The sequence below is a fragment of the Phoxinus phoxinus genome (assembly GCF_949152265.1).
Source record: "Phoxinus phoxinus genome assembly, chromosome: 17".
NCBI classification, from domain to species: Eukaryota; Metazoa; Chordata; class Actinopteri; order Cypriniformes; family Leuciscidae; genus Phoxinus; species Phoxinus phoxinus.
Window position 1 is genome coordinate 21,203,831 of NC_136892.1, and position 22,261 is coordinate 21,226,091.

A 22,261-nucleotide genomic window follows, 5' to 3' on the forward strand; every position below is an offset into this window, starting at 1 on the left:
CCCGTTCCCTCCCATCTGGGCTGGGAGCCCCATGCATCGGCCCGTACAGGTCTCCTCCGGCTAACTGCTGCAGCCCCCCCCGTGGCATTTGAGCCATATCAGAGACACCTGGAGCTGATTGCTGCTTTTACCTCATTTACCGCCATCCTCATCAGTCTTCTGTCCTACGTAAGAGAAAAAAAAACAAGACTCGGATGTACCTGCACTGTTTGTACCTCAAATACACTTTTGGAAACTTTTATAGCGATATAAAAGTCTTAGCCATTAAACTACATTTAAAAAGGGCATTTCCTACAACAAAATGAGACATCAATGCTTTTGTGGGACAGAACTCACCCTGAAAACAATCTTTATTTCAAATCTGGTTTGTGTGTGGTTTAATTTCCTTTTCATATTGCCTGACAGAATCCGTATCTCCGCTTATTCTCCTCTTGTTCGACATCGCTCGCTGTTTTTCAGTGGAAAAACCAAGCCAGATTCAACTTCTGCCAAGTAAATATAATTTATATCATATTTGGGCACATCTTCAGTCTTAAATTCCAACCTGTAGCGCAGCTGAGAGCCAAGTCAGTTAGTCCTTTAACTAAACAAGGTGTGAGAAGATCTTTAAGGGATTATGAGTGTTTCTAGACATTTCTGTGAGGGGGTGTCCTGAAGGAAAAGCTTATTAATTGAAATTCTCATGTTGCATAATCATTTCACATTCATGCCAGGCTTATCTTGTGCCAAAATATCTGTTGGAGTCGCAAAGAAGCGAGGAAGTCAACCACTAACCAGGGGGAGACGTTTACTCATTACGGGTGGGGGGAAGGGCTGCAAAAAAAGAGGGAAAAGAAACATGAGTTAGTACTACTAAACTGTGCCTAGTGCATTTGAAAGCATTCATAAAACAGTATGATTTTCTGTCAATATTATGTCAAGAAGTTTAGTTATCTTCAGATACAAAGTTTTGTTAACAAATGTTTCCATTGTGCTCACAGAAGCAGATATACCTTTGCCAATTTCATTCATCATTTACTTAGTAGGGCATATTGTTTTGCAAAACACATTTCCCGGCAAATCATTGTCATCATTTTCTATAACACAAAGTTCAAAGTACTATTTCTCGCATTCTTATCTGCATATTGTCATTGAAATGGCAAAGATGTGGGGTGCTGTTCTTGTTCTTGAGTCTGGAGTTAAAATAAAACTGTACTGGCACTGGGTCCCTCTAGTGAGTCAAACTTTAACAACAGGAGAAAACCCCAAACCCTAGACTAATCCTCTCAAAAGCTCATGTTTGAGGATAAATGGCTGTTTTCAATCAAAGGTGTCTTTCCTTTCCCCTTAACCCTCAAGAGCTCCATCTACCTATTACTTGTCAAACCCGGTGGCCGGGGTCCTCAGAAATGTTGGTCCAGCACTTAATCTCACATCTCCCTGCAAACACCTTGGTCTTATCACACACTTCCTCTGTCAGACATTTCCTGCCAACACTAGGGACAAGGAACCAATCAAAAGAATGGGAACTCAAAGAACTCTGATTATTGCGACACACTTAATTGATTTTTAAAGAGGAACTGAATGTTCTTTTTGTTTCTAGTGAATATTGGACCACCCTAGCCGATGGAAGATAAAAGTGCACGGACGACACTGTGACTTTTGACCAATTCTAATATTTGCTGATTAACCTGTTTCATGGTTTGAATGCTTTTAATTTTCCACAATTATCATTATTTGCTATTTTCTATTACACCGGAATAATATGTTCATGTCTTTTCTGACACTTTTCTAATGCTAAATGTATTTAAAATGTATTTAAATTTAAATTCTAATTTAAATGTAACAGTTAAGTATCTCATGGGATATATTGCCTATTTAGACATACAGTAGGGAGTATACAGTACATTTATAAATAATATATGAAATCATGTTCAATAATCAAGATTTAACCTATTTGGAAAAAATATATAGAGAAACAATAACATTTAATTAAACTTACATTTAACAGAAATAAAAGAAAGAGAATATATGCACATGTAACACTGGACAAAACCTAGATAATTCACGACAATTTAGAAAAACAATTGCAAGTACAGTTTAAAAGCTTTTGCATAAAAACTGTACGATTACTTTTGCATGTGGTCTGCTTTAGTGCATTTTTACAGTTATTCCATGAATATTTCACTTATTTTAATTGGCCAACTAAAATAAAATAACATTTTGATAAAAAAATTCTGCTGACCAACTTTCCTTTTTCTTGTCCTCTTTAAAAATAATCATTATCATATTAAAGTACTCTGGGGTACAGACTGCCATTTACGCAGATAACCTATCTATGGAGGGATTTGTGAAAGGAGCGAATATGAGACAGCCAGAGGATTTTTCCCAGCCAGCCTCTGCCACTGAATGTCCTGCAGTGTTTCTCATTGTTTGCTGCCTCATAAGAGATAGCCAAGAGAGCCTGAGAAAACTAAAAAACAGCACTATTTAACGGAATTCAATCTGTCCCAATAGATTTGAATCGCTAACTTACATGTCTGAGTGTAGATTATATCTGGCTAATGAGGGGCCTGAATCCTTCTCTGTTACTTCAAAGGGGGTGAAATTCTACCTTTCTTGCAGCGAGGACCTTTGCCTGGGCTCTCTCTCTCAGGTGTGTCACTGTGCAAGCTAAAAGAGAGGGTTTCAGGCAGCGCACTTCCAAAGGACTGTTTGTTCCTAAGTTCTATGTTGAAAGCTAAATATGGGTAAATATACTGACCAGTTTCAAAGCCTACATTTATCTTGCTCTCATTTAATCCAAGATTTTCTTAATGATTAATTTACAAGCCAACCACAATATTTAAGAGGAAACTCCAATACCGTTCCTGCATTTCTATGCAGGAATGGCACTGGGCCCCTAAGCTTAGTACCAATAAGCTAATGCAGTATATGCTTCTAAACAGTGTGCACTACAAAAATACACTATTTGTGCAACACAGTTCATGCAATTCACATCTACCACAAGTGACGCTACAATGTGAACTGTTTGACACCTCTGACAACCTTCAATTTGAGGGTAATTTGCACCAATTTCCTAGCCGTTTCCCACTTTCAAAACAAAAAGCAGCAAGACATATTTTGTGTGCTATGCCACAGAATCCATATCAGAAATGTGCAGCAGATTTGATTAAACTAGTGACTCTGTAAGATGTATTATTATTATTCGTAACAGTATGCATATGGTTTTACATAATACATTAATCTGAATCTCAGAATATATATATTGGTATAATTTCCAACCAAAATACCCAGGTCAGTGACAGTTAAAGTTGCTGCAAAGGCTATAACAGGGTGGATCAAGACAAACCCTTAATTGTCATTGTGCTTATATGTGTGTGACATTGACCTCTGGGCATTTGAACCTGTGACCTGTCACAATCTCCAAGCTCATTCAATAGCACTAAGTGATCAGCACCTCCAAGACAAAGACGCAGCTGCCTGGTGTTGAAATATGCATTAGGTAAGTATTCACTAATGGTAAATAATACATTGGTTAGATTAGTTCTAGTTTCAGGGAAAGCGAAGCGGAATGAATAAATGATAACACAATCTAACTGGATCTGTCAAGCAGCAGCTCATGGGTGTAAGTTCCTCAACGCGGACAATGCAATGTTTAAGAAAATGTCGCGCTGAGGAAAAAAGTGAATGTACAACATTTAAAATTAGTGCAGAAAAGAAGCACAGGTCAACAGTTTTGTTCTACTAGCTCGATCAGACATATTATTTCCAGTGTAAACAAATAATTACTGAATTAGGTAATAAAGATTTAAATGATAATCTTTCTTGAACAAACAACAAAAAAAGTCATTCTCTCATAAAGCCCCCCAGGGTTTTTTTCATTCATAAATGAATCTTTTAGTTGGCCTCAGGTGTCAGCAGGGCGTTTTATCAGGTGTTTTAACTCTCAGTGAAAGATATGAAGTGTAAGGAGAGGAAGTGAGGAAATGAGGCCCAGGTGGCTTGAAGTGGGAGGAGACTGGAGACAAAAATATTCCCAGGCCCTTTAGGACAAAGCAATCTCCCTCCAGTCAAGCCTAACTGAGACTGATAAACTCAGTAGAGTGTATAAGTGAATTTAGATTCTTTATCTACTTCTTATAGTTTTGCAAAGGGTGTTTTGCTTCTAGCACGTATAGCCAATGAATAAAAGTTAACACCGACATTTGTAAAATTCTGTTAGGAGTTGTAGGAGGACGGTGAGCAAACTACAGTCATCCAGAGGTCACAAAAAGTAGAGCCAATTAATGACACGGCTGGCTAATCGACAGGATGACACCAAAAGTACCTTTGCCCTCCCTAAGCAGGAGGTGGAGGTTGAATGTCACACTTGAACTGGAGTCAGTGTGTGCAGGATCACTCTATCAATGACTGCCTCAGGTTACTGAGCGTTGCTACAGACAGAAACATATGTTCGACCCCTTGTACTAAACCAAACACAAAAAAACTTAAGTTTAACTTCTGCATCAGGTGCTGAAAATAACAATGAATAATAAGAATAATAGAAATAATAATGAAAATATTGATTTATATGAATAAATATTATAATACGTATTAAGTAAAAAATCTTATCTGTATTATATTATTCTTTACTTAAAATATATATATCCGTACATTTCAATTTAATATTATATGTATTATTACATATTGTAGTTATTATTAATATTTTAAATTCAATTAATAAATTAAAATAAATGAATAGGGACCAGAACAGATGCAAGAGACACTGTTGGTCAATTTGCTTTCACACAATGTTGTCAGTCGTCTAAGAAAATAAAGCAATTGAGGCGTAAACGTAATAAAGTACACAGTGCAGTTAATTTTCCTGTTCAGTTTGTTATTCTGTAAATGTCCAAAATATAAACAATGTACAGATGAGTTTAACGAGGGTGAGGGTTCCCTCTTTTTCCAAAAACAAATAAATCCCAGAAGCTTTGATTAAACCCCTTCAAACATCATAATACATTTACTCTCAGTATAATCAACTATCTTTTCTCAGTTTTCAGCTACTAGCTTAATTGGTTAAAAACTGCACTAGAAATAGCAATGAGTTTGATGCCCAAGTAACACCCAGTTAAATGCCTATCTTGAATGCACTTTAAGTTACCAAATGCATAAATGTACATTTTATTCTTGACATTTTCAAGCAGTAACAATTGCAATAACACTGAATGACCTAACATATTATAATCACCTGAGTCTCTCACAAAAGCACCTGCTGAAACCACATACGAAATATCAGACATTCCACTGTTTTCATACCAGACGAGTCCAACAAACATATCCTGTCCAGTGCACATATTGCTGTGTATATATATATGTATGTATACACACACACACACACACACACACACACACACACACACACACACACACACACACACACACACACACACACACACACACACACACACACACACACACACACACACACACACACACACACACACACACACACACACACACACACACACACACACACACACACACACACACACACACACGCTCTCTCTGTTTTCCCCCATTAATATATCAAAGTGTGCCTTCCATCTGTTGCACCAATTTGAACTCTCAACCCCCTCTTGATCAGCAATTACATTGCAATGATGTGAAGAGAACAGACCACATGTCTCCCAGTAGTTTCTGTGTCCATTGAGGCAAAAAGAAAGAGAAAGATGCTCTGGAACATTGTAATCATGCAGAGAGCACAACAGAGGGAAAACGTGTGTCCAGTTTACCCTGCGGCCGAAGTGAAACCCAATACTCCGTATATTCTGTTACAATGGCATTCTTTTTTCAATTACTCTTAAATGCTGATGAGTCCAGGTGACCGTGGTTCGGAGTGTGTGTACCTGTGGCTTTATTGTTAACTAAAACATAAATATTAGATAACTTAAAAACAAACATGAGAAATGTTGCATTAGCAACTAACTGAAATAAAATAGGTTTAAGGTGAAGTACTAAAATGACTAAAACTGGAATAAAAATAAGTTAAATCCTAATAATAATAATAAATAAAAAAACGTGTTATGTGAAGGACACTGGTCATTTTTTGCAAGGAAAATGGAAAGGATGTGACCCATTAATTTATAATCAAACATCACAGTGTACATGATGCCGGTGAATTGCAGAGCTTGTAAAAAACATATCCATATGTGATCAGATGCTTTCTTAACTGCTGTTTTCTCACATTTTTCTGGTGTGTTTATTTTGGTATTGAGAGGAGAGCGTGCAGCACATATTTACTTATTCATAAACGTCGCCCTCAGCAGCGTCAGGATGTTTGTTATCAGTATATCGGGAAAAAAAGGTATTTCTAACTTTTTACTTCTAAGCAAAGAACTAAAAATAACTATGCCATGAGTATTGAATCATTTACAGTCTCCTGTACATTACGTGTGCATGAGTGCGAGCAAAAGCAATAATTTGCTGGCTGCAGTTCACTTAACGGCCACCGGTGTCGCTAATAACAAGGGTTTCTGAATTCTACATTTAGCCACATAAAGTGTTACCCAAAATTCTGTCATTTTGAATTTTCTGGAAAACATTCAACCTGTACATCAAAATTGCATGAAATTTGTGTAAAAATATAGTGCTGTATGCTATAAATGTATCCTATAACTAAGCCGCTGAAATCAAGGAAGTTGAAATTCACCATTAAAAATGTGGCTTCACATTTTTCCAATCTGCTTGGACCTTAATGATTCTCGCTTGCAGCTATATTTTGATATTGATTTAGACCATACCACACATATCATCCCCTAAATATATCTTCCCGTGATGAGCGAGATAAGAAGAGGACAAGTTCTCCATATGGCGCAAATATCCTTTGATGGTCATACGTATGCCACATGTCACTCTTCTATGGAATGAACCAACTGACACAAGCCATGCAGGGCTGAAGCTGAGAGGGGAACCCGGCCCGGTTCTATGAAACCATAATAAGCGTGAAGGAGACATTAACACGTGTTAATTACTAAAGCAAGTTCCTCCTCTGTAATGTGGGAATGGGGTTGATCCAGCCAAGCCACCAGAAAACAATAAGACCAAGTCATAAAGTTGATAAAATCCTAATTAATTTTGCATTATAACTTTCATGACTCTAATTATGCAATGAGTCAAGAGGCACCCTGCTGTTTTCTTAAACACACACAAAAAACGTCCAAACCAACGGAGAAATACTTGACAAGCACACTCACTATTCTGCTAATAAACTGTAATTAACCTGTTTGCTCATGTCTTGGTTTGGTCCGTCTTAGTCATATGTTCTCATCCAGGTAGTACAGTCTCAAATGAGCCTTTAGTCACCAGAATCAAAGCATGCTTGACTCTTAAAGAATGTGAACAAAGATGAAAGCAGTTGTAAAGTTTTATGATTCTCACAGAGTACAGCACGATTCAACACCATGTGACTCTTACAACTAATCTCTTACTGATTAGTTGAATCAGATTTCAGAAAAAGATTTCAGATTTATACCTACAGTGTATAACAAGTGAAATTAAATGACAAATTTACTCCAAAATGAAAATTCTGCCATCAATTACTCACGCCTCAAGTTGTTCCAAAACATGTGCGACATTGTTCTTTCAAGAAACACAAAAGAGGAAATTCTGTCTGTTGGAAAGTCTTCAAACTTTCTCATTTTTAGAATGAAAATCATTCAAGTTTGCAATAACATGACAGTGACAGAACTGTAATTTTTGAGTGAACTCTCCCTTTAATGAGTTATGCACTGTTACAACAATCCTTGTCCCAGATTCAGCAGAAGTGAAGGAAATCATCTCGGGTATGTCTCCTGGCTTTGGTCACACCATTAATTTCAAAGTATTGTTCTGGATTCCTCTCATGCCTGCTGTGTTTCTTTTACAGTGCATTCAGGAGATTTGCTTTTGTCTGGAATAATAAAAACATATAGCAAAAACTCTCCATAAGCATTTTTCACAATAGCTAGATTACGAAGTTTGCCTTTACACGCAAAATATTAATGAAAAATATTTGTAATAATAAAATATGTGGGGGACAAATCTGCCGTTATTCATCACTACATAAAAAACATTAGTAGAAAATAGTGATGAACTGAAAAAAAAATAGATCAAGAACTGTACCAGATAATCACAACCCATAGCAGAAAATCCCCCAAACATACCTGCTATATTATTATTTGTATTATTATTATTATTGCTATATACACCTTTGGTTTTCTTTTTCTATTTTAATGTCTAAAGTATTGCTGCACAATTGGAATATATTCAAAAGTTTGTTTTATTTAATAAAAATACAGTAAAAACAATAATAATGTGAAACAGTTAAAAATAATTGTATTCTATTTTAATACATTAAAAAATTTAATTTCTATCCATCCATCCATCCATCCATCCATCCATCCATCCATCCATCCATCCATCCATCCATCCATCCGAGAGCACTAAAATATTTAGCAGCAGCTCAAGATTCTTTGATCAATAGAAAGTTCAAAACTAAATGAATTCAATTGGAAATAAATAAATCAAATGTAAATTCATGTTACACTTAAAGTTGTCATATTTTCCTGGTTAAATAAACATTACTTTACATTACATCAAAAAAAGAAAAAAGAAACCAAATAATTCTATAATATATTTTATTTGTGAACTGATGTTCAGTTGTTCTTTTTAATAGTCAACTACTTTTCGGATCATCAGTCATGCTTGGTTTCAGTCATGCATGCTTAATTTCACCGGGCTGGTTTTCAGGGCACTCTAAGTTTGATTTTGAAGTGACATAAAGTGGCTAATAAAGTTAGCACATATCTAAGTGGCTGAGCTGTTTACGTACTTTTTAATTAGTCTTCCCATGAATGCAATTATTTTGTTCTTTCAGACTGATTTGCGAACCAAGCACGAAAACAAGAAGTGGGATTTATCGCATGAACAAATCATAGCCAATAATAACCAATCATAGCGTGATGGAATGCTCTCACTTTTCTTTATCCAACAAGCCAGAAAGACTTTCCCCCATTCATGTTCAATTACCCCCAATTAATTTTTTTTTTGTCAGACCACTAAAAGTGTAACTTTGAATCCTATCCAGTCTCTTTCAATCAATAACATACGTCGTACAGTGTGTAAATTTGTACTTTTTAAACTGATATATGGCATTCAGAAGAAGCGCAGCTTTGTACATTTCAGTACAGTAACTGTCATCAAAACTTTAGCCATAGTTTACATTAGAACATTCCTCCAGAGTACACGGTTACCGTATATTGACAACATGACTAAGCAATTTGACTGTCTTATCCGTACACAATGACACAAGGACTTGTCGTTCTGATGGCACTTACATGTTTTATTGACACAGATATTTACTTCTGAGAGATGAACTAAAGATTTTGAGCAAGAGACTGGCTTTTGCAGGAAATCCATGGTGTTTTGCTATTTGTACGACTTGTTTTGAGAAATGCACTTACTGTTTTGCAAATGTCGAGGATGATTCGAGAAATGTAATAATAATAATAATACATTTTATTTATTTGGCGCCTTTCTGGGCACTAGGCGACCTTGAACCAAATGTACCAAAGCGACTGAGAAAAACTGTTATATGGGAGGATTTGAACTTGAAAAAACGGAGTGTACTTTCCGTGGTTAAAACAACATTCCTTCTTATGTTCATTCATGTTTATTTGATGCTATAAATTAACTAGAAGAAAGCGATGATCGGTTCACGAGCAGCTTTAACTGAGGCTCTACATCGATCTGTCAGGCACATTAAAGAGTTCACAATTTCTTTTAAAAAATGACCAAATTTTAAAGGTGAGACTTTGTTTAATATCAAAAGTAACCTAAAAGTAGCCTGGTCTGTCCTGTCTGTCAGCGCATTGTCAGTGTCCTCTCTGCTCCGCGATGCATTTTTCACTGCGTGAGAACATGGTGTGTGTGAGAGCGACATAGCTTGTCGGACATAGCAACAGTAACTAAAGGGGGCGGGGTCATTGCGAACGGTCAATTGTACCCGCTGTCTCGATAAAAATAATATATTTTAAAGACAATAAATGTTCAAGCCCTTGGAGTACATGATCTAAAGCCATGGGAAAGGAACTGACAGTAAACCAGAGAAGGTCTGATGTTATGACAAACTACATTACAGAATCAACACTTGTAAGAATCAGTAATCATAACTACAGCCAGAGCTGGTTTCAGACCTATAAATGGCGAGAGTGCCAGCTGCTCTCACCTACACAATCCGTGAAGCACAGACCTCTATTTCTGGAAGAAAACAGCATTCTGGCTGTTGATAGAGGGGCTGCTGGACTGTTTCAGACAGACAGGACTGTTACTCATCCAGACAGGCCTCTACTCCTCTAGCTCTGTGAACATTACTCTAAAGAGGCTCCCTGAATCTCATCCCGCCCCAGTGTTGACATTCTCTGCCTGGTACTGTCAAAGAAGAGCCTACAGCATAACCAGCCACTCATATGCTGAAGTGTAATGAAACTGCACGAGAGCATCAGGAGATAGAAGCTGTAGATAGATGTCCACAAACTGAAAGGTTCTTCTGTGACTCCCTTCCCTGACCCTCACCCTCCTCACCATGATTTCGTTTTGTCACTTTACAATGCTTAGGGTTTATGGGTCTTGTGACCTGTGGCCATCAATTTGATAAATCCCCACAGATTCTCTGGTGGGAGACCACACCGGTGTCGTTATCATTTATTCATCTTTTTTAACGTTTGTTAATAAAAATACAATTGTTTATTGTTTGTTCATGTTAGTACGCTGTGCATTATCTAATCTCAAGAGACACAACTTTTGATTTTAATAATGTACTGTAGGCCTAATAGTACATGTTGAAATTAACATTAACTAAGATGAATAAATACTGCAGGATTTTTGTTCATTGTTAGTTCATCTAATGTAGTTTGCTAATGTTAACTAATGAATGATTGTTAATCTTTTAAAAATATTTTTCATTAATTTTAAAAAAGTAGATATAAAATAGAATATAATTATATGAAAAACAATGAAAAACTAAAACCGAAATAGAACAACAAAAAGAAGAAAAATTACAAAAGCACATAAAAAAAGCCTATTCAAAATATGAATAAATATTATAATATCATAATATATAATAATCCTACATGTATAGTCATTTAAATAATTTCTCACAAATAAAATTACTGTTCTCAGTTTAAAGCATTTATAACATATTTGTAGTTTTTTTTTATTTGCTCCATTTGGTTCCACATCAAGATATTGTATATTGTATATTGAGTATACTATATATATATATGGGTATACACACACACGTTGATCCAAAAATGTCTTACTTCCACCAAGATTTTCAGTGAACAACTTCAATTTCAATCTATTTATTTGGAATAACATGAGGGTGTGTAAATAATTAAAGAAACCTAATTTTTGGGTGAACTTAATATGCAACAGTTTGACATGTGAAATCAAACAGTTGCTTCAAACGAAACTAATTGTCACGTCACTCATGTGATTTTGATTTCTCACGCAATAAATATCTTGTCCCCGTAAAAGTGAGGTTCTTCTGCATGCTGTGAGAAACACAAACAAGAAACCAGCAAACTCAAACCCTCTCAGTGAAGATTACTGATTACTGTCATTTTGAAACAAGTATTTGGCTGGACAACTGATTGTGGGTAATTCCATGATCAGATGTCCAACCAGATACGCATTTCAAAATGACAGTAATAATTTTGTAACAGGAAAAAAAAAACCTGAACAGCAGATAATACAGTTTAAAATGATGATGACAGTAATATGATTTACAAACCCCTGGACAGAGCTGAAAGTACAAAAATGACCAATAATCCAAAAGCATGAAAAGAGTGATGAACTGCCTGATTATCTTAAGAACTGGTGGCCGTTCACTAAAGGAAATTGGAACAAGATGAACAAAGCATGGCATACTTACAGAGTGGAAAGACATTGAGCATCGGCATGAATATTTTAGAGCCATAAAGGTTGGATTTCATCAGTCTGGATGTGCAGTCAGAAAACATGAACTGAGCACAGCCTGTAAGACAGATCATTCCAATAAATAACAGCTATAGTACAAACCTAGCAAGCAGTGGACATTTGCATTACTGATCAGCTTCACTGTCAAATAGCTTTGTCACGCTCTGTATTTTAAAAATGTTTATTTTTTTAGAAACATATTAAGAATACAGTATACTGTAATTTTTTTCAATTAATTTAAAGAATGGCAGCTGTGGTTTTCAGAAAGTAACTCTAAATAATATGTTGGCCATATTTCAGGCATTATGAGAGTTAATTAACCTATATTATGTTACTAACCTAGAAGCCATAAAACAAATAAGTGGAAAAAGAAAGCCAAACGATGACTTAAAGTTTTTTAAAACAAGCCTTTCCTTGACCTATGACTAATGAACGTAAATAGTTTGTGTTACCCATGACTTAAAAATGACCTAATAAACATGAACTAAACAACATAAAATGTAACATAAACCACCACAATGTGCATAACCGAAAGGGACAAAGATGAAACACATTTATTTAAATAACAATTAAATGTGTTACGTAATACAAGGATGTCCTGTTTTCAATGTAAATTATGAGGGAACTTGTATTTACAAAAAGCATTATTTTAGCTTTTTTTTTTTACTTTTAATATACAATATCAACATATACTGCCTTATTAAATACAACTTAAATTATCATTTTAAATTATACAGCTATTTATACATATTACTTAAAAAAGTACATGTATATAGTCCTTAGAAATCAAATGTAAGTTTAAAAAAAAAACATTACATTGCATCTTGAGACGCTAACACGATTTTAACATATTTTAAGACAATATGTCAGTGCAAGTTCCTTTTTAAGTCAAACATGCATTTTAATCTGGGACTAGTTTTAAATCTTGTATGTGAAACCAGGGCTAGATATCTGAACCAAGTAAACTGTGATACCCTTCTCTTGTTTTAATGCTTCAAAGCTGCATGCTGCATCCGTGACATCTTACTGTGAACAGACACCACAGAAGGTTATTTATTGGGCACTGATGAGATCCTTATCTCCAACTTTCAAATACTTTTGAAGCATTATCTTCTTCCCCCCAGTAGTTTGGCCGTATACCCATTTACAATGACATAGTGGGCATGTTCCGCTTTGAAGTGTTCAGTCCGTATTCTTCCCTTCGACTTATCTCACTTCCCATAACCCACAATGAGACGTCAGTAGCACCCACTGTCATCCAGATCACTGCACTGCCAGACACTTCCTTCAGAAGGTATTTAATTGTTTAAAAGTCAACATTTTCCGTGTCAGTCGTGACCATGACACTCTAATGCTGTGGAGTGGAAGGGTGTGAAATATGCAAGAAGAGATAGAAGAGTCATCCGTATCAGTTTTCTAAGAGAGATATGTTGTCAGGTTAAGGTATAAGTCAACGGTGAGCTCTGGGATCGCTCAGAAACATTCTTGTTTTAATCCAAGTTCTCTCTTTGTCAACTTGTCAACATGCTAGACGCTTCTAGACTGAGCAAATAGACTTTGCAAATGAGAACGATCTAATGGACAAACCTCACGGTGGAATTTAAGACGTCTAATAGTCAAATAAAACATACTTTGTCTAAATTCTAATGAGAAAAACACACGTACGTAGCAGTTAAAAACATTAAGAAATGCCATTAAAACATCACCTTACATTTAGTCCTGTCTATCTTTGGTCCGTTTCTACCCAGACACCAGTGGGAGGTCTTCACCTCCCTGACGGATCCTAAGGTAAAGCCTGACCACTTGTAGGAAACTCCACCGCAGGGCTCTCAAGTGTAATAAAGGCTCAGGATGATCCGTTTACATGAGCAGCTGTGTAAATGATGTCAAGACTTTCCAGGAAACCGCTCTGGGTTGTATTTGCAAAATATTCGACCTGATTCATCATTTACTAACGAGACTTGACGTTGCTTCACTTGATTTATCTTTGCGCAAAAACATCCAGGGCCCACAGATTAGTCATCTTGCTTTGACTTCTCTTCTTCTTGAGTTTCTGCAACAGACATCACATCCAAGCTCCACTTCTGCTTGCGGTCTCAGCTGCACAAGATCTCAGACGTTAGAGTGTTTTTTGCGGTGTCTCGCATGTTCAATTATGAGCATGGTCCAATGGACTTGATAATTCCCTATGTTTATTTCTCCTGTGTGGCATCATCTGCTCATATTTAATCACACTGGATATTTAAGACTTTTTTATCCTCCTTTTCTTTTTTTTTAGCTCGACCCTAAATGCATTAATTTGAAGCCTGCAACTATAACGGTGAGGGCTGGGTTTATTTAACAGGTAATAAACAGGACTTTTTGTAAACTGTTTGCCAAGTAAATAAATGTAAAAACTTTATGTGTAAAAGAGGGACTCATAAATCAAAATGAAGAGACAATGCCAACAAAATTACTAATAACAGCAGGCCAAATGTAATGGGAAACATAAAGCAATGTCAAATAATACACTTCTGCCAGCCTGGTTTTACATGTGTGGTGCAGTGGTTAGCACATGTGCTTTTAACATGTTCATGCAACAGTCGTTTTTGAGTTCATTCCTTTTCTCCCTTTTTTAAACAAATGAGGGAAAATAATTATGCGTGGCAATCAACATTGTTTCTCAAATACCGGGAAACCAGGAACATTCCTTAATACATTAGCAGTGACATGAATAAATGGTTGTGGATTACAAAGCATGTGTTATCTATTGTGTGCTCTTGTGAACGCATCAGGGGTTCTTACCTTTGTCTTACGGGAAGCAGGATGTGGGATTTCCTACAAAAATCAGTGGCTGCTCGTGAACATTCATCAGCACCTGTGTGGAACAGTATGGGAATAGACAATTTCATGTTTGGTAAAAATATAATTTAAGGCAACACAAAAATGATCCAGGGAAAAAAAATGATTGATATTAAAAAGTTTCCAATTAACATAAAAAAATATATATATACTTGTGGCATTTATCACGGAAACTCCTTTGTATGTACTTGCCACTACACTATATTGAAGATGCTCTTTTTCACTCAAAATCTAGTATTAATACAAAATAATATTACATAATAAAATTATTTAACATAACAATATAATAATAATAATGCATAAATTATTATATATATAAAATTGAAGCATCTTCACTGTCACCACCCATTGTATGAGACAAATGCTGCAGTTCTGCTGAGGTTGTGGAACAGAAAATGAATCAGTATTTATCTAAAATATTATTACAATAAAATATGCTTTAAATGACTTAAATAAATTAGCAACATTCACAATTTTTAAGCAGGAAATTACTGCTATGTCCCAACAGAAGGACATTCATTTAAAAAAAACCCCTCTTTTATAAGGTTTCACAGCACACAAACGACACACATTTTCTTATAAAATGGAAGCATGTGAATACATACCACTTCGTAGTTCTTACCATGTTAAACAGACAAATTAATTCATTGATACATAAAGCTCTTTTCAGTTTTGAGTATTCTTCAGTAAATCTCAGAAGCAGTGACTGCCAATTCATCAAAATAATTGCTCAACTCCACTCTTCAGTATCTGTACTTCATCCTCAATGACCACTACATCCCTCCTCACATTCCCAGTGTCTTGCCATTCTCCCATAATCTCTCTCTCTCTCTCTCTCTCTCTCTCTCTGAAGAGTCAATTTGCACCAACCTGCAATTAAAGTTACAAATGAGAACTCCTAAATTCCAATCCTCTAAACGGATTAAAAATAATACTACTGCACCTGTAAATAATATTTGCTCTGGATCACTCCAGTGAGAGATAAAAGGCAGGCAAGACAAAGCAAACTGCAGCTGAAAGGGCTGAGATTCCAGATTCAAAATAACTCACACTCATGAGAAACACATGGGCCTCGTGCAATGTGATGGATCAAGCCTTAGTTTGACTGCACAAAATTAATAAATAAATACCCTTAAACAAGGCAACATTTGCTAGCTCAAAAAAATGCCTTGGCATTTGGCAAGACAGCAAAAGTGTATCGGTTCGGTGACGTTGAAATTTGAGCTAGGTAAATTATTTGTAGGTATATTGACCATAAAAAAAAGCTTAGATATTTGCAAAATGATGAGGAAAAACGAGTAACGCTTACTACACAAATGTATAATGTTTATTTTGCTCCATTATTAAAGGTCAGAGCTCCAGCCTGCAGAGGTGGTTGCTAAAATAAGTTACTTGCATGCTTAAAAGCACCATTCATTTGTTTCCATCTAATCATTGTCAGATCCCTGTCAAAGAGTCAAGAGCTCCATGTCCTCAATTAATAAAAAATAAAAAGGCCTTCAGATGTTGAATTAGTAGGCCTAGCCTAGCAGTAAAAATGACCAATACTGCTAGAGAAAAGAAAGCATTGGGACTGGGAGTATAAGACTCAAGATGTGGTGCTAAGTGACAATTTGTAATCTCTCTGAAGATAACGTTAATGCTCAAGAGATTTTATAACTAGGCAAACATTGTAGGCCTATATGTCTCTAGTGTGCTCTTTGTGTAATGTAGACAAATCATTTCGAACTATTTGCAAACAATATGTTGTATAAAAATGTAGCCTACACACGAAAACGTGTCTTGTCTCATCTCACTCAGGAATTAGGCTAAGTTACATAAATCACGTATTTTCAATTTCAAATGGTCATATTTGAGAGAAAAAAATTGCATCCCTGGATGTTACTGTAGGTCGTTTAACATTTCTATCGCAAAACAGTTTCCATGTATTAAATGTTTTGCTACAACTTACCTCACTCTCTTTCAGTTTCAACGTTAAACTGACTTCGTTCGCGCTGGAATTCGCGCTCGTCTTCTGTGAACAGTAAACCCCGCATACTTTGATTTGATTGGCCATCCCAATCATTTTGACATTGACGAGCGCTGTTAGAACGCTAAGGCAGAACATACCTTCACTATGTCCCTTTAGGGGCTCCATAGTTATTGAACTGAATTGAGCTGGAAAATTATAATATTGTCTCCCGTAGACCTGATTGCAGCTGAATTGAACTCATTTAATAATTTAGCAACATCACACAGTTATTGGACTGAACTGATCCAACACCGAACTGACTTGAGCTTTTCTTCTGTGGAGCTGTTTTATAGAAGAATTTGAATGTGTCGCATATTTGATAAAGTTTGCATCATTGATCATTATATTGTGAAGCTGCTTTAAAACAATCTGTAGTCTACTGCAAAGTGCTATTTAAATAGGGGTGACTTGCCTATAATATAGCCTACTGGTTATATATCACTGTTCATTTTGTAAATTAAATTAATAATTCATCCAAATAAGATAATTTATTTATTTTAAGCTAAAAAAAAAAAAAAAGTTTTGCCTATAGGCCTACAATGAAAGTCAATGGGGTCCAAAAAGCATTCTCCCAGAGAAGAAAGTCTTACGGGTTTGGAATGACATGAGGGCGAGTAAATGATCTAAGAATTGTAATGTTTGGGTGAACTATCCCTTTAAAGCCATTTCATAAACCACATGGAGTCGTTGGACTTAAATCAATGGCCATAATTTTGATATCACTGCTTAATCCAGTGAAGTTTCTAAACCCCCAATACTTGTCTCTTTAGTTTCAATATCCTCCGAGGGAATATTTGTAAGCCACTGGATCCACATCACCATTTTATAATACCATGAATAAACTTGCAGAGAACATCTAATCCCCACTGCATCGCAGAACCAGCAAGGGCAGGAGGCTTGGTTGTTTGCCAGCCTCTGCAGAACAGACCTTGTAGCATATTTTACTGCAATAACTGAAACTGTATATCACCATGAAATCAAGAACAAACTGCTGGTAATAGCTCAAAACATTACTGTACTCTCTACAACCTGTGCAGACTGTAATTATTAGCCATGCTATAGAAAACACACATTTTGGTTGCATTTAAGTAATGCTGCATTTTGTTAAAAAAAAAAAACGTTTTAGAAACCATGTAGCCTAAAAAAAAGAACCAAAGTAAAACGTTTTAGAAACGTGGTGAAAACCTGGTATGTAAAAAAAAAGAAGTAAATATGTTTAGCCTACAGTAATAAAACAGACCCAAGTTCCATAGCTCAACATTATAAGCTAGTTAGATCTGCAACTTTATGGGAAAAAATATTTCTAACGTAAAAAAACACCATCTGTCATATTAAATACAATTTACAACGGTGTTGTATTTGTTGGGTAGCTTATCTTGAAAACCATTGACTGATTTATCAGCAATGAAGGTCATAATCAACCATTTTGTGCCATATTATCCCATTTCATAGAACATTACAGCAGGGAGACAAATGTGGTTTCACAAAAAGATGGACAAGAGGACAGGACATATGGTGTCTGCCGTTCCTCCGCCCCAGACGGTTTGATCCACCACATGCCAATAGCGGCGGACCCTCATGAGCCATTTCCTTCACATGTTGCTAACGGTTTTCCACCGACACGACTGGCCTTTTGAAGTCCCTTTTAAGAGCACAATTATTCCCCCTTCCAGACAGTACACTCACTTCTCACCTTTTTAATAAGCCACTCATAGACAAGTGTTTGCCTCTTTTACTCGCTCTCTCTTTCTTACTTATTTCCCTGGAAGCCTAAGTGCTCCCATAAATTCCCTGTCACTTGGCTGCAAACACGGTCGCCCCTCTCACCAGGTTGATTCTCCTGCTAGTTTTAGTCACAGTGAAAAGGGGCCTCCAGGCTTTGATTTTCAATGAGTCAGGTGTGACTGAATATAAAAGCAGTCATTAGAGGCAATGAGACTTCAGAGGCTTGAAAGTCCCTGAGCGGCATTAAGCTAGTTCCTCACGAGTTCATCGCGTTCGGCGGTCTGTTCAAAAAAGAGAAGGAGAGCGGATCTGGGAATGATGTCATTAATAATATGATTCTGCCTGTTTTGATATGCATTTACTACATATGGTTCCATTTAGGCATATCAGATTCTGATGGCGATGCTGTCGAGGAGGTTTGGAGAACGCGTGTTTGTCTATCTGAAGGCAAAATGCATTGTCAACTTGATGACATATAAACGTCTAAAATTTGTGAACAAACTTTGATGTTGGCTTGAGAAGCCTGAACCTTGAGCCAGGACTTGAACTTGAGTTGTCTGAAGCACAGCTGCGACATATGGCCACCAATTCACACCCATGGCCACCATGTCCCGTACAAGGCTATTTCTCTGACATACCAGCTAATTTTCAATCATCAGTTATTTTCAAGTGATGCTCACTGCAGAGCCAAAAGACGGTCAGTTCCCCCTCTCTGGACGTAATGGGTGGAGTTTGTCCCAGTCCAGCCCCACCTTTGTGGATCTAATGGGTGGAGTTATGTTTATCGATAGGGTTAGGGTGTGGTTGGACCGTCTAGCTTCACCCATTAGGCAAGTGTAAGGCAAGGCAAGGCAAGGCAAGTTTATTTATATAGCACATTTCATACACAATGGTAATTCAAAGTGCTTTACATAGAAGAAATTAAAATAATCAAAAGAAATAAGAATAATTAAAACAGTTTAGAGTAAAAAATAAAAATAAAATAAAATAAAATACAGTGCAAACAGTCGGACGAACAGTGGCACAGTGCTCATTCAGTAAATGCAATGTTAAACAGAAGTGTTTTGAGTCTGGATTTGAACATTACATCCAGCGACGGGGAGCTGGACGTCAAGTTCCACCCATTGGCTCTGCAGTGAGCAGCCTCTCGTTACTTTGCTACTTTATTTAGAACGAGCAGAAACCTGTAAGAATTGTAATGCCCAATAGACATAGTAAGATTACATTTATTTTAAAGCATTAGTGAGAGAGCGATAGCGTGTGAGTGCCGTTACATCAATAACAGAAAAAAACACATACCGTACTGTACTTGTGCACTGAGAATTGAGAGATGAAACCATGCTGATGGCCTGGGTCTGTGTTGGAGTATTGAGTTTGACTTGATTAAACTCAAGGTTCTGTGGGGTGCGGACTGGATCGATTCCATTCCTAGAGCTTCCGAACAAATGGGTTTTTGTGGTGCGGACTGATGAGACAGTGACCCCAAGGTTACCCCGTGAGTCAGTCCTAGAGCTCCTCCTGTCCAATTTTAGGGAAAAATCGGGTCTATTGGAGATGTCCAATAGATTTTTGGGGAAAATCTCGCAGTAAAACAAGCAGCTGTGCAAAATACGATACACCGGTGTTTTGCCAGATGAGAAGTTTATTTATGTATAATCTTATTACTCTTTTAATTAGTTTTATAACTGTATCCACTGTATGTCAGACTGATTGCACTGTATTCCTCCTTTTGATTCTAAACTGAACTCAAATGGCACTGAGAATTGGATAAGAGACAAACATAAATTACTTAATTGGGGAACTTGAGAGATGAAACCATGCTGATGACTTGGGTCTATGGTGGAGTATTGAGTTTGATGTGTAATTAAACTCAAGGACCTGTGGGGTGCGGACTGGATTGATTCCATTCCTAGAGCTTCCGAACAAATGGGTTTTTGGGGTGTGGACTGATGGGGCAGTGAACCCGAGGTTACCCCGTGAGTCAGTCCTAGAGCACCTCCTGTCCGATTTTAGGTTATTCAGCATGTTCTTAAGTCCGCAGCTGCACAGAGCCAGTGTCAGAAACCGAGAACAAGCGACAAGGTGTGTGTTTATCGATAGATGGTCATGACATATGTTGGTTTAACTTAAAGCCTTAGAATTTTGAGTTCATTTAAACTAAAAATTTTAGTTGACACAAAGAAAGAGATTTGTTTATTTAACAGAAACGTAAAATATTATGTTATCTGAACAACTTTAGTGAACCTATGCTGATTGACAAAAGATTTGAGAAAAGTGTTGATAAGTGATGGGTTTTCCCTCGAAACAATTTTGAGTATCCATGGTTTACAAATGTAACTTGGAGCGCTCTCGATCGAAGAATGCATTTAATTGCCATTTAAACTGATAGAAACAGAGTAAAAGAGTAGCTGTAAAATATGTATTATCCTCTGGCCTCCTCTATAGGACATCATTAGTATTACAGCCAATGTGTATGAGATCTTTCATCGTTGTTTTTTACGAAAACTCGAAGTCCGATCAGTAACATACGAATATAGCTACAAACTTCAAAACAGTCTTAAAATCTGTGCCGATGTTAGTAGCCTACCTTGGGTGACGAGGTCATCGTGCTTTAAATCGTGAATATGCATTAACAACATAGCAACGTAAACAAATGTTTCTTCTCATATTGGTATTGTTCAATGTTCATTAAGCCATTGATAGAAGTTTATAGATTATTTGCGAGAGATCGAGTAAGTGAGTTGCATAGCCTATAGCATTTTCCTTCAGGTCATAGTCCTAACTTATTCGCAATAAAATGTTTGAATGTCCGCTGCGATATAGGCTAAGGGGTTTCCCGTGCCCTTGCACGTGGTGTTTTGCTTCTCCGGCCGTGTTCACAAGTTTCAGTCCTTTCAATATAAAAGCCTTCTGTACTGACACTGAGTCACTCATAAAGACTGTATTTTGTGTTGCATCTAATGGCGAAATAAGCACTGTTCACGGCTAAGGACTCTTTTTTTTTCAGCGTAAGGAATGCCTTTAGTGATTTTTCTTCATTAAAGTTGCATTGATAAATATTTTTTGGCTTTAATATGTGTGTGGTAACGTTAACCGTTTTATAAAAGCAATACTCGAGGCTAGTGCTCACGACTGGAGGGGTCGCAGGCACCAGGGCTTTATCGATATAGATCGAGGATTATAAAAACACTAAACATTTGTAAATGGTCAAATTCCTTTTGCATGGGCTTTTCTGTTATATTTGCTTTTAAATGCATAGCCTAACATAATATCATATTTTAAAAATACAGCATGGACATAACAGGATAAAATGGATCTAATTTTTTTAACTTTTATTTCTAACTCTGAATATGATTTGAATGGCTGCATTTTTTTTACTTCAAAGGTTTGTCCTTATGTAGCCTGAAGTGCTTTTCTAAGTAATATTGGTCAACAGCACCATCTAGCTGAGACAACAATTACTTTTGGTGTACTACACTAAGGGCCTAAAGCACATGCAGGATGCTCTTGAATCCATTTCTTGGGACAGGAAAATAATGCTATAGCTTAAAACTAATCTGTGTCCAAGTAAAGCTACCGGTATTTCTACCATGGCCGGCACTTGTGCTCTAATGTGGTGTCCACTTGTCTAAGCCTATAAAGGAACTTTTTAAAGGAGTCATACCACAGGGTACCGTGGTGACATTACCCAGAATTCAGTTG

At 36.7% G+C, this 22,261-nt stretch overlaps 1 long non-coding RNA gene across 3 annotated transcripts; it reads right to left on the reverse strand.

Annotated features, from left to right (window-relative positions):
* Positions 1-348: 348 nt before the first annotated feature.
* Positions 349-21,282, reverse strand: LOC306984709. 3 transcript variants are annotated; one of them, XR_013794600.1, is made up of 5 exons: positions 21,147-21,282; positions 14,767-14,839; positions 11,939-12,040; positions 775-813; positions 349-485 (listed from the first exon to the last, which is right to left on the reverse strand). It is a non-coding gene; the product is annotated as an uncharacterized lncRNA (long non-coding RNA). The 3 variants fall into 3 exon arrangements; XR_013794601.1 differs by lacking the exon at positions 21,147-21,282 and adding an exon at positions 19,859-19,983; XR_013794602.1 differs by lacking the exon at positions 21,147-21,282 and adding an exon at positions 16,775-16,886.
* Positions 21,283-22,261: the final 979 nt, after the last annotated feature.